We start from the raw sequence: 10,749 nt of genomic DNA on the forward strand, positions 1-10,749 counted from the left end.
TCCAGTTTGACCCCATTTTAACTGCCATGCCTCAATGCTATGGAATCCAGGGATTTGTAGTTGGTTGTGACACCATAGTTCTCTGACAGAGAAAGCTAAGGTGGGTTACAGACTGCCAAAAAGCGACGGTCTGTTGCCGCCGCCGATTGCAGCATCTGGGAACCGCAGCAGCCAAACGGCGCGGTTCCCAGACGCTGAAAAGAAGTAGCTAAAAAATCACACTTCTTCCTGCGTCACGGAAGAGACGCTGCAAGTGCCGAAGCATGCACTCACGGTGTCATTTCTGGGGCGTGACATGCGGACGCAACGCGTCTGCTATGTCAAGATGGCGGCGGCCATGTGGAACGGCCGCCGCCATTTCGTACGGACTCAGTCTGTACTAGGGTTAAGGGAGTCTGGAAGAGATGTCCCTTTCTAACCCTAGTACGTGCTGAGCATGTACTTTCTTGCCCGTTTATCATAGCACTGAGTCATGGCAGTTAAAGTGGAGTGAAACTGGATTATTTCTGAAGTGTGAATGCAGTCTTCAAGTATTAATCCTGGAGGAATCATTTTATCAGGTTGACCAAGTAAGATTTACACTTTTAAAAGGAAAATGGCCCAATAACAGCAAGACTAATTTGCTAAAAAATAAGTTTGTTGTTGTGTGCTTTCAAGTCATTTCCCACTTATATGACTTATGAGTTTGTTATCTTTCCATTATTAAGAGGTTCCATATTTAATGGTTTATTTAACATATTTATTAAATATTTTTATTCACTGAAGATTGAATTAAATTACAAAATAAAATACATTTGTTCCTTAAAATTAATTCATTAAAATTACATTAAGTCTTTAAAACACATTTTCTATGTTTAAAAGCAGCTGCAGTAGCTATGGTTACTAGAGGACAGAGAGGACTAAAGAGGAAGTTTTAAATACTGTTTAAGGAACAGGTTCATTTATTTAATGAAGCCAAAGATTTCATATACACTTTTAAACCTTCTTTAAAAGTAAAAGATGCAAACTCCAAAAGATCAAAGAAGCATCCTCAGAAACATTCAATTGAATTTATTAATTACTGTGGCAGATCATCTGCTTCCTGCTCCTCCTCAACTGCTGAGAACCAAATTTTAGCACCAAATTCATTGCTTATTTTCATCAGCTTTAATGTCTCTTTCTCTCAGTTTGTGTGTATGTTTACAGTAAAGGAAAATTTTATTCTGTCATTGACCAATACAAAAATTGACAGTATAACAATTACACAGTTCATTTATTTAAAAAATTGTTTATACAATTTGAGATACAATTTCAGATCAGCTGTAAACATTTCAGCTTTCGTCAACAACCATTTGGGGGCATAATTTACATACAATATAGCAAAATTTGGCCACCTTGTGAAGAACATTTGGTTTTCAGTTATCCAAGAGATAACGTAAGTAGAAAGTGTCAGTATGACCAGGGTATTTATTTAGCAGAGATGTGATCAGCTGATGGTGAATATCTTTATAAAATTGACAATACAAAAGAACATACTCTGTCATTTCAATAACACCACCATTGCACCAGCAAAGCCGAGATTCATAGGGTCTTTCAGGTAGCTTGCTGTGTGTGTTTACATATTTTCCCCAGGGGACCACAAGAAAGAGCTTGGCCTGAGAGCTTCAATTTGCCTATTCTTTCTTTTGACAAATTTCAAACATATCGTTTAGGATGAAATTGTGTGACTGTTGAAATGTATTTTAGGGTAAATCATATTTGATCTCTCCTTCCAAATACAGAGAGAGGGCATGCCCACAGAGAGAGGGGTCTGAATTTTGAACCTTCTACCATTTGTTGGAAGAAGTTTCTAGAAGTGTCAATCAGAACCCCTAGTATCACAGACTGAGGGTGTAGTTGTGCTACAAGATGAAATGTTGGAGAAATTAAATGGGCCTAAATTAATAATTTTGGATTTGCTAATCTCCAAGAGAATTTTGAATTCACTTTGCTGACATCCAGACTTTTCAGAATTTTGTGTATTCTGGTTTGAAACTTAGCACAGAAGCATGTATATGAATGGAAATCTACACTTATAAATGTGTACATTGGGAAAAACTATCAACAAAGTGATCATGCTTGTGGGGGGGGATAAAGTATGGCGGGTTACAGATGGCCGAAAAGCGGCATTCTGTCGCCGCTGCCGGTTGCTGCGTCTGGGAACTGCAGTAGCCAAACCGCATAGTTCCTGGACGCAGTGAAGAAGAAGCACCAAAATGGCGCTTCTTCTTGCATCCTGGATGGGACGCCACAAGGCACTACTCATGCACTCGCGGCGTCACATCTGGGGTGCGATGTGCGGACGCTATGCGTCCGATACGTCAAAATGGCAGCACCATGTGTATAGGGCGCTGCCATTATTACGCCCCCGTCACATGCTAGGAGTGAGGATGGTATGGACGCTAGTTCCTCGGCCAACTCCTAACACGTGACGGGGTTGCCGCAAAGGCCCGTTTGTAAAGGGCCTTTGTTAAGACTTGTGCATAGAATATATATATATATATGGGAATACAAATTCAAAAAAAAATGTTTGAATTTTTGTGAGGAATAGATTTTCTTCCAATCACAAACAGATGGGAACACAGGCTGAAATAAAATTGTGGTCAGAAAAATGAGAATAATTACATTTTAGTGACTTATAGGAGGAAGGGCGCATAGGTGGCATCTAGTCAAATCACACACCATGCAGGCACACACAACCAAAGCACTACTGAAAGATCTCTGTTTAAAGATCTAAAAAGGAGATTCCACTATCCTCTGAGGCAATCTATAGAATCTCTTTTCCTGTAATTTCATTCAGCTGGTTCATGTTATAGTCTCTGGAGCAGAAGAAAACAAGCTCCCTCCAAGTTCTACATGGCATCCCTTCCTACAATTAATTATAGCTACCATGAAAATTTAAACACCTCTCGAATTTCTCTTCTCCAAGTTAAACATATCCAGATCTCAAAGTCATTCCTCATTATGCTTAGATATGTGGAAGACCTTCAATTCAGTTCTTCAATTCTGATGAATTGAAGAGTGTTTATTTTAGTAACTGAAAGAGGGTTTAAGAAAGTAGAAGAAGGTGAGAGAACGTAGGTAAGATTGGAAGGACTAAAGTATGTTAGAATAGAATATTAGAGAAAGGAGGAAGTTTAGGGAAGAAGATCTTAGAAAAGAAGGTATGGAAAGAAGGTATGGGTGTGAGAAGGAAACGGAATCAATGCCATATCGTATGTATTATAGCATAATATCAAGAAGGCTAAGAAAGAAAAAAAACCTGAAACTAGAAAAAACTAATCACCTCGAAATTGATTGCATTTACGGTATCTTATTTGACACTAGGGGTGGATTATAATTATATTATGGTTATGATTATATCAATGTTTATTTGTTTTGGGGTTTATTCTGATGTAAATATGATTTTGTAAGAAATATAATGTAGTAATGATACTGCAGTTGATGTAATATTGTAGATGGAATTGTATGTGTGTGTGTATGTTTATTTTAAATTTGATGTGTTTAATAAAATAATAATTAAAAAAAAGAAATGTGGAAGAACTAAAATGTGTGGATTGATCCATCTCTACCCAGATGAGATTCCAAAAAGTTAGTGCCTTCCAAGGGGCTGTGCAAACAGCCTCTACTCACCCCTTCTTCAGACAGATAGGGGCCAAAGCAACTGCACACTGCAACCCTGATCTGGTCTTTCCAGGGCATAAAAAGGAACCACAAAAAGCAGCTCCTTTGTGCATCCCAAAAAGTGTTGCGGCTATATGGTACTCCTTCAGCGCTGTGATGCCATACACTGTGTGGTGTAGCATGCAGTGTAACAGCACCCTGGGGTGGAGACGGGGCATGCGTCATGGTGACACTACACCCTGACTCCGCCCCCAGCCAGCTGAGATGTGCGTCATGGAGACATTACACCCTGATTCTATCCCCCAGACAGCCTTTCAGGCCAGTCTGTACAAGCTCCATGTCTTCAGACACATGCCCCAAAACAGACGTATACCAACATTGGCCTAGAGCTAATTCTTACTTCCATCCCCCATGTGTCTCTTATCTATGTAGTCCCTGCTTCCCAAAACAGTTCCTGCCTTCTTTTCAAGGAAAGATAGTGGGGCCTAGGTATCTGTTGGGGTTTGGTTCCAAGGAACCCTGCCCAATGGATACCAAAACCCATATATGCTAAGTCCCATTAAATACAGTGGCATATTAAAATAATATCCTTATATAAAATGGCAAAATGAAGATTTGGGTTTTTGGTATTTTAAAAAAATATTTTCAAGCCACCTGATGGCAGAATTCTTTATCCATGGATGGGGAGGACTGGCTGTAAAAACTGAATGCACCAAACCCCCATCATACCACATAATTCAAGTGATTCCACTTTAACTGCCATTGTAGTGTTCTATGAAATCATGTGAGTAACCAATTATGGAAGGGAATTTAGAATTCTAAGCCAGAGCATCTCACAAAATTATAAACCCCAGTATTGCATAGGATGCAGATATGACAAGTGGGATATAATGTTGTAATTGTACAGTCAGCCCTCCTTATAGACAGGTTTGCCTTCCACGGCTTTGAGCTCATATGGAAAGCAAGCCCAGGAAGAAATAATGGGGTGTGTACTCATGCCGAGCGCCCCATGCACCACCACGAGCACACATTCTATTATTTCCTATAGGACTTGAGCATACACTCTTTTCCTTATACGCGGGGTGGGGGGGTATCCAGAACGCATCCACTGCAAATGGGGAGGGCAGACCATATTAAGATATAATTATGAAAGAGCCCCTAAACATGAGTGAAAGGAGAAATCAGATCTCTCTCATTTCATTTTACCAAAGCCAAAGTTGTTTTTTTTTAAATCAGGAAAGGAAGCTTTGCTACGACTCAGGTAAAATAAAAGAAATAGATCATTTGTCCCTTTTCTACTTTGCCAATTGTACCACATGCAGGTAAAAGAAGTCCGTCTTTTGGAAAATGTATTTTTCCATTTGCTCTGAGGAAAATCTTATGGATCAATAGGACCATATTGATGCCTACTGATATTGGGTGCTTATTTTGTGTCAGAGTGAAGGCCAAAGAAATTGGATGCTTCTTCTTTTTTGTTACTGTGGTCAGAACACAGCCACTGCTGTTATCACTTTCCAGTTCTCAAAGTGAAGAGGATTTGCAATGGTTAAGTGTTGGCTGAACTGATGGAAACATCAGATGGAAACATCAGAACAAGTTGAGCTAGTTGCTAATTACAGTGCGTCTGTATCGTACACGGGTGCCTTTTACGCGGCTTTCATCTTACTCTGGAAGCCCCGCACTATTTAATGAATGGCGAGTGCCGCCGCATGCACGAGCCCCATTATCCTCAATGGGACTCGAGCATAGGTGGAACTTGGCTTACGTGGTGGGGTCTGGAACAGATCCCCGTGTAAGGCAAGGGACCACTGTATTTGGAGGTAGTTCGGCTTTAGCGGGATGTCAGTCACAACTTATTTCAATCCCTCATGAAAGAACAAACAGTGATCCTCACAAACTGCACTAGCAGGAAGACAAACATGTCTACACTGTTACAAGTATCACTTCTACTTTGGTACTACTGTATATTTAGGAAAACCCATCTGCAAAAAATATATATATAGTTGTTCTTTTTCAGCATAGGAAAATGTTGTTTTCTGTACAAAAAGCAGTATTTTTTTAAACAGGAAACACTTTATTTTGCAACCAAAAAGCCCACACCACTATCTCTGTATAAAATGCTTCTTACACAGAAACATAGGCGCGTTACAAACACGCGCATAGTATGTGCTCTGCGCATACTAGGGTTAGGAAGAGCCGTCTCTTCCTCACGGCCCCCAACCCTAGAACGCGCGGAGCACATAAAAGATGGTGCTGCCCATCCACATGGGGGCCACCATCTTGATGTAGCAGATGCACTGCGTCCGCATGTCGTACCCCGAAAATGACGCCGCGAGTGCGCACTTTGGCACTTGCGGCATCTCTTCCAGGATGCAGGAAGGAGTGCAATTTTCGCGCCCCTTCTTTGCAGCGTCCGGGAACCGCGCCATTTGGCTGCTGCGGTTCCTGGACGCAGCAACCGGCAGCGGCACGAGACCACCCATTTTGGGCGGTCTGTAATGCGCCATTGATTCTGACTCCAAAACATGTTTGTTCTGCCAAAAAAAAGGTGTTTATTTTCTGTGCAATTGAATTTCCCAAGATAAAAATCCCAAATGGCAACAAATCTCATAGCCTTTTTTCCTTTCCTCACTGGGGTGTTTTGAGCTCCTATACATTCATTGAATATGCAAAGATTAACATGTTCTTCATATTTAAATTTATCGTATCATTATTTTGGAACTAATCTGACGTGTGTGGGAAGTCAACTTGCCCATCTGATTCCTAAATACTACTGTCATCACATTTTCATTAGTGCAGACCTAGCAATATTTAAATGACAGGTCAGGTACAAACATATGATCAGCAAAACTTTTGCTCATTTGTGAATTCAACTGATTAAAATCAAAGATGTGTCTAAATTCATTTCGGTTTTGAATCTAACAACTTTTCTTAGAACACATACTGAAGAACCTTCCAACCTAGTTTTACATTTAGTTCTAAAAGCAGTGAGGTCTGAAAAGCCGCATACATTTTCTTTTAATCATTTCTCCAAGGTCAGCAGAAAAGGGAATGCTGAACAATTGACTTTGCTCATTCTATACTGTTTCTTACAAAGCAATCTCGAGTAAGATTTCAACTTTTCTGTGGTTCACAGCAATTGCTCCTCCTCCTCAGAAAATGGAAGGCAGCTCCTGCCATCCTTTTTATTAATCAAATTTATTTTCATACATTAATAGGTCTGTCTTCAGCTGAAAGCATCTGAGACATTTTTGAAAGCTCTTATTCCATGGCATTTGTGAGATTTACACTCCTGAAGAAGTGCAATAATCACTACTGACTTTAGTAACATCTAGTAATCATAAACAGGTGTGCACTGAACAAAACACCTCCACACATCTTGAGAAATTTCACAAATCTTTTTTTAGATTATTTCCCGGAAATGATTATATGTTCACAAGAATAGGGCTAGAATGGAAATCTTGACATGAGGGCATCAAACCCTCCCACTTTCCTCATATACTCTATTTCTAAAAACAGAAGCAGGAAAATTCACAAGATAATTATCTCATCCAGTGTCAAGCCCAGCTCTTTTGGGGGGAGGTATACACTGCAGCAATCTTGTCATGACAAGATTAGACCATCAACTGGCTACCAATACCTCTTAGGCTTTGCAGCTGCAGACAAGTTTACTAGGTTCATCTTCTGTAGATCTCCTCATGTCTGTATTCTATGGAAACAGCACCTCAGGTGAAAGATGCATAATACTGCCAGGTCTATTAGTTGGGTAGCCACCCAAATTGAGGATTATTGTCTGGGAAAATGGACACAGAATGATGGTCACTGACCCCAAGATCTGACTCCTGAGCATACAGAGATTACTGCAGAGCACACTGTTGTTGCTTGTAAATTGTCCCATTATGACCTGATTCCCAGATTCAGCAAATAATCACAGGGTCTCACCCCTGCTGGCAGAACATGTTTTCTGGCTTCAGACCCCTGGTTTGGGTAAGTCATCCACAGCTAAACCCCTCTGATTGGTCAGTGGTTCAGGACCTGAGGCCAGGACACAGCAAAGAATTAAAGGATCAATCCCATCAGGTAGGTGGGATATATAGGTGGGATATGTAGGACAGGAGGACTCCTTAGGGGTTCTCACTTGGTTGGGAGAGGCTTGGTACTACTGTGGTACTGGGTTCAAACCTGGAAGTGGTAATCTACTACTCTGGTTTAGCTACTCTGATTTTGAGCTTGTACCTGCCCTTAAGAAGCCAGGACAGTCCTGGCTATCTAACCTTTTTCCTGTCAAGTTCTTCTTTCTGGCTGAGAATTCTAAGCACCCGACCCTAAACTGCATGTCCTATGAATCCAAAGGATGGAACCATGGAAGTAGAATCATAGTGCTGTAACTTTGTAATATGAAGGGCCCAGGGAATTTTATGCCCCCGTCCCATGCTGTCAGGATGGTAGTTTTTCCCCCACCAGTTGACAGAGGGTTAACATAATAAAGACACCTCACCCAATAAAGTGGACTGCAGACTGACATGAAAACACATTTATTAGCAGGCCTTAAAACTCGACTGAACTCATCAATGTGAGCATTAACCTGATACAGTACAGGGGAGATGCTATTGTCATTAAAGCTGCCCTAATAGAATCCTAGCTGTTTCCTTTGACGGATGAGATAAGCTTTATTGGGGGAGGGGGGGGGGAATCCAAGTCTCCATTAAGTCAAGATGTTCATTGGGGACACAGTTCTTATTGCTGCAGTTTAGCACTGATGATGTTTGTTGCGGACCAATAATACACTTCTATCACTGTCTCCTTAAACATTGGCTTGACCATAATTTATGGGCAGCCAGTGAACAATTCATCCTGAGGCTTAAGGGTTTGATACATGCCTATTAAATGTTTCTCAGCAACCTCTGCAACCCATTTCTACAGTATTAAATCATGGAAGCAGCTAGGTCATCATTAAAAGGCTCCACAACATGAGCCTTCTTTTCAATCAATACATCAGCATCTACAACTGGTCACGCAGAGAGGGGTTAAGTTATTGATAGCATTTTCTGACTTTATTTTTAAGTCTCTTTTTCTCTAGAGCCTAGCATATGAGGTGTGTGTGTGTGTGTGTGTGTGTCTATGCAGACAATGTTAGAATTCTATACTTTGTGTTTTGTTCAGACCAGAAAGAAATAATAATAATAAAAAAGATATGGGTAACAACAGGCAGAACTGGGGTTGCAGTCATTATATTCAGTCCACATTTATGGTATTCAGATCATACCTTATTTATTGATGAAAATTATTTGGAGACAGTATAAAAAGCAGATGAAAAATGAATTAGCTCAAATTAATATACCAACCCCAGCATCATCAAAATCAGATTCAATGGCTTTAAAAAATGCAGTAAATGAGAAAAGTGTTTTAAAAAGTCTCAGTGTCTAAAATCAGCATGAAACTGTAAGGGTGGCATCATGGTAGACCTCCCAGGGCAGAGAATTACAGTTAAGTTGTGCCTTCCACTACAGATATTGACCAGTGACAGCCCAGAAAGCAGTGTTTTTGATAGATATTTCATGGATAGTTTTTAAGGCTGGGAGACAGTCCTTAAAGATCAGCCCTACTATTAGGCAGAGTGAAATGGGAGATGGGAAAGACGCTTCACAGATTTTGCTGATCCAAATGTCAAAACAGCTTGACTGGGTTTGGAGGCTATGCATCCTGATGTGGCCTTTAGAGAGAAAAGTACATTGAACGCTATAGCCTGCATGACCCTTAAAGACAGAGAGATGCCAGTAGCTAGTTTGTATCCCCCACTTTTTGGAACACATAAGCATGCTTTTGTAAAAGTACTGTCCTTCATGCACTTCAGTCAGAATGACTAAGTGGCCTGGCTCAGACCCCTTCAAAGTAGTAGATGGTGCAGGATCCAGGCCCTGAAAATGACAAGGAAGTCCCTCACAGAAAATAAGGGCAAGGGGATCAACATACTGAAGTAGTGAGACCAGGAACATGGCCCTGACACTGATAAGTGCCATTAGGATCAATATAACATGGTAATTATTTGGGCCCAAGTAACACTAGGTATGAACAGAGTCAACACACACAGGCAAATACATCTTGGATTAGGAACATCATGGTAGTAGAATGAGGATCTCCTTATATTTTTGGGAAAGTGTATTTTTGAGGAGCTCTGGTTTTCATTGTAGGATCCTCCTGCTAACCCAAAGGATAGCCAGCCTTATTCTCACCAGATAGAAACCTTCTGAGGAAGTGGAGTTCCTTCACCCATGTCTTCTGCAACTCCCATGTCCTTGTCTTGGTTGCCAAAGGAAGGAGGTCACCCACCATCCTCACCATTTATGCTGTCATTTGCATTTATCCTTTGGGATGGTGATCATATTTGCATAGGTGGCAAGGAGAAGTTGAGTAGCAGGTTGCCACCAACACTGCCACAAGTTCCAGAATATCTTTGCTCTTTACTCCTTGGCTTTGATCTTTATCTTTGAACCATCTGCATCATAAGACTTACTTATTTTTGTTGCTGCTCGTTGCCTCAGTGCTGGGCAGAAATTCCACACAGCTCTCCGTTATACATCTGTGTGCTCCATTTTCTTCTCTCCTACTCCCTAATTTTAGCCTGTTCTACACAAACATAACTGGAAGTTAAGCATCACTGAGCTCAATGGGATTTATTACAAAGTAGACAAATATTTTGTTCTCCCCCGCCCCCACTTTCCATTTAATGTTCTTAATTCACCTCCTTTCCAAAAGCCAGTAAGAAATCCTATCTTTATCTGATAAAGATAGCTTGGATCAAATAATCAAAGAGATTTCTTTTCTATTCTCAGTGGCAGAGAAGTGATAAAGATGAGACAGAACATTTTCTTTTTGAAGAATCTAATCTCTCCTGCAATAAAATACATGAGCCTTTGTAGTCATGTGAAGAAAGTCAATGTGAAATGCACGTTTTTGTAAATATGTGACAAAAATGTGTTTTCTAAGTGTGAGATATCTGATAATGGAAGGTGGCTTGAATTCCATTTTGGATCCCTCAAAACAGGGATGAACAACTGTTGGACTATAAATGCCGAGGAACTTTAATTCTCATATTCCTTTATCATT

Source organism: Sceloporus occidentalis, unplaced genomic scaffold (assembly GCF_023333645.1).
Source record: "Sceloporus occidentalis isolate IW3139 unplaced genomic scaffold, rSceOcc1.0.p SCAF_3, whole genome shotgun sequence".
NCBI lineage: Eukaryota > Metazoa > Chordata > Lepidosauria > Squamata > Phrynosomatidae > Sceloporus > Sceloporus occidentalis.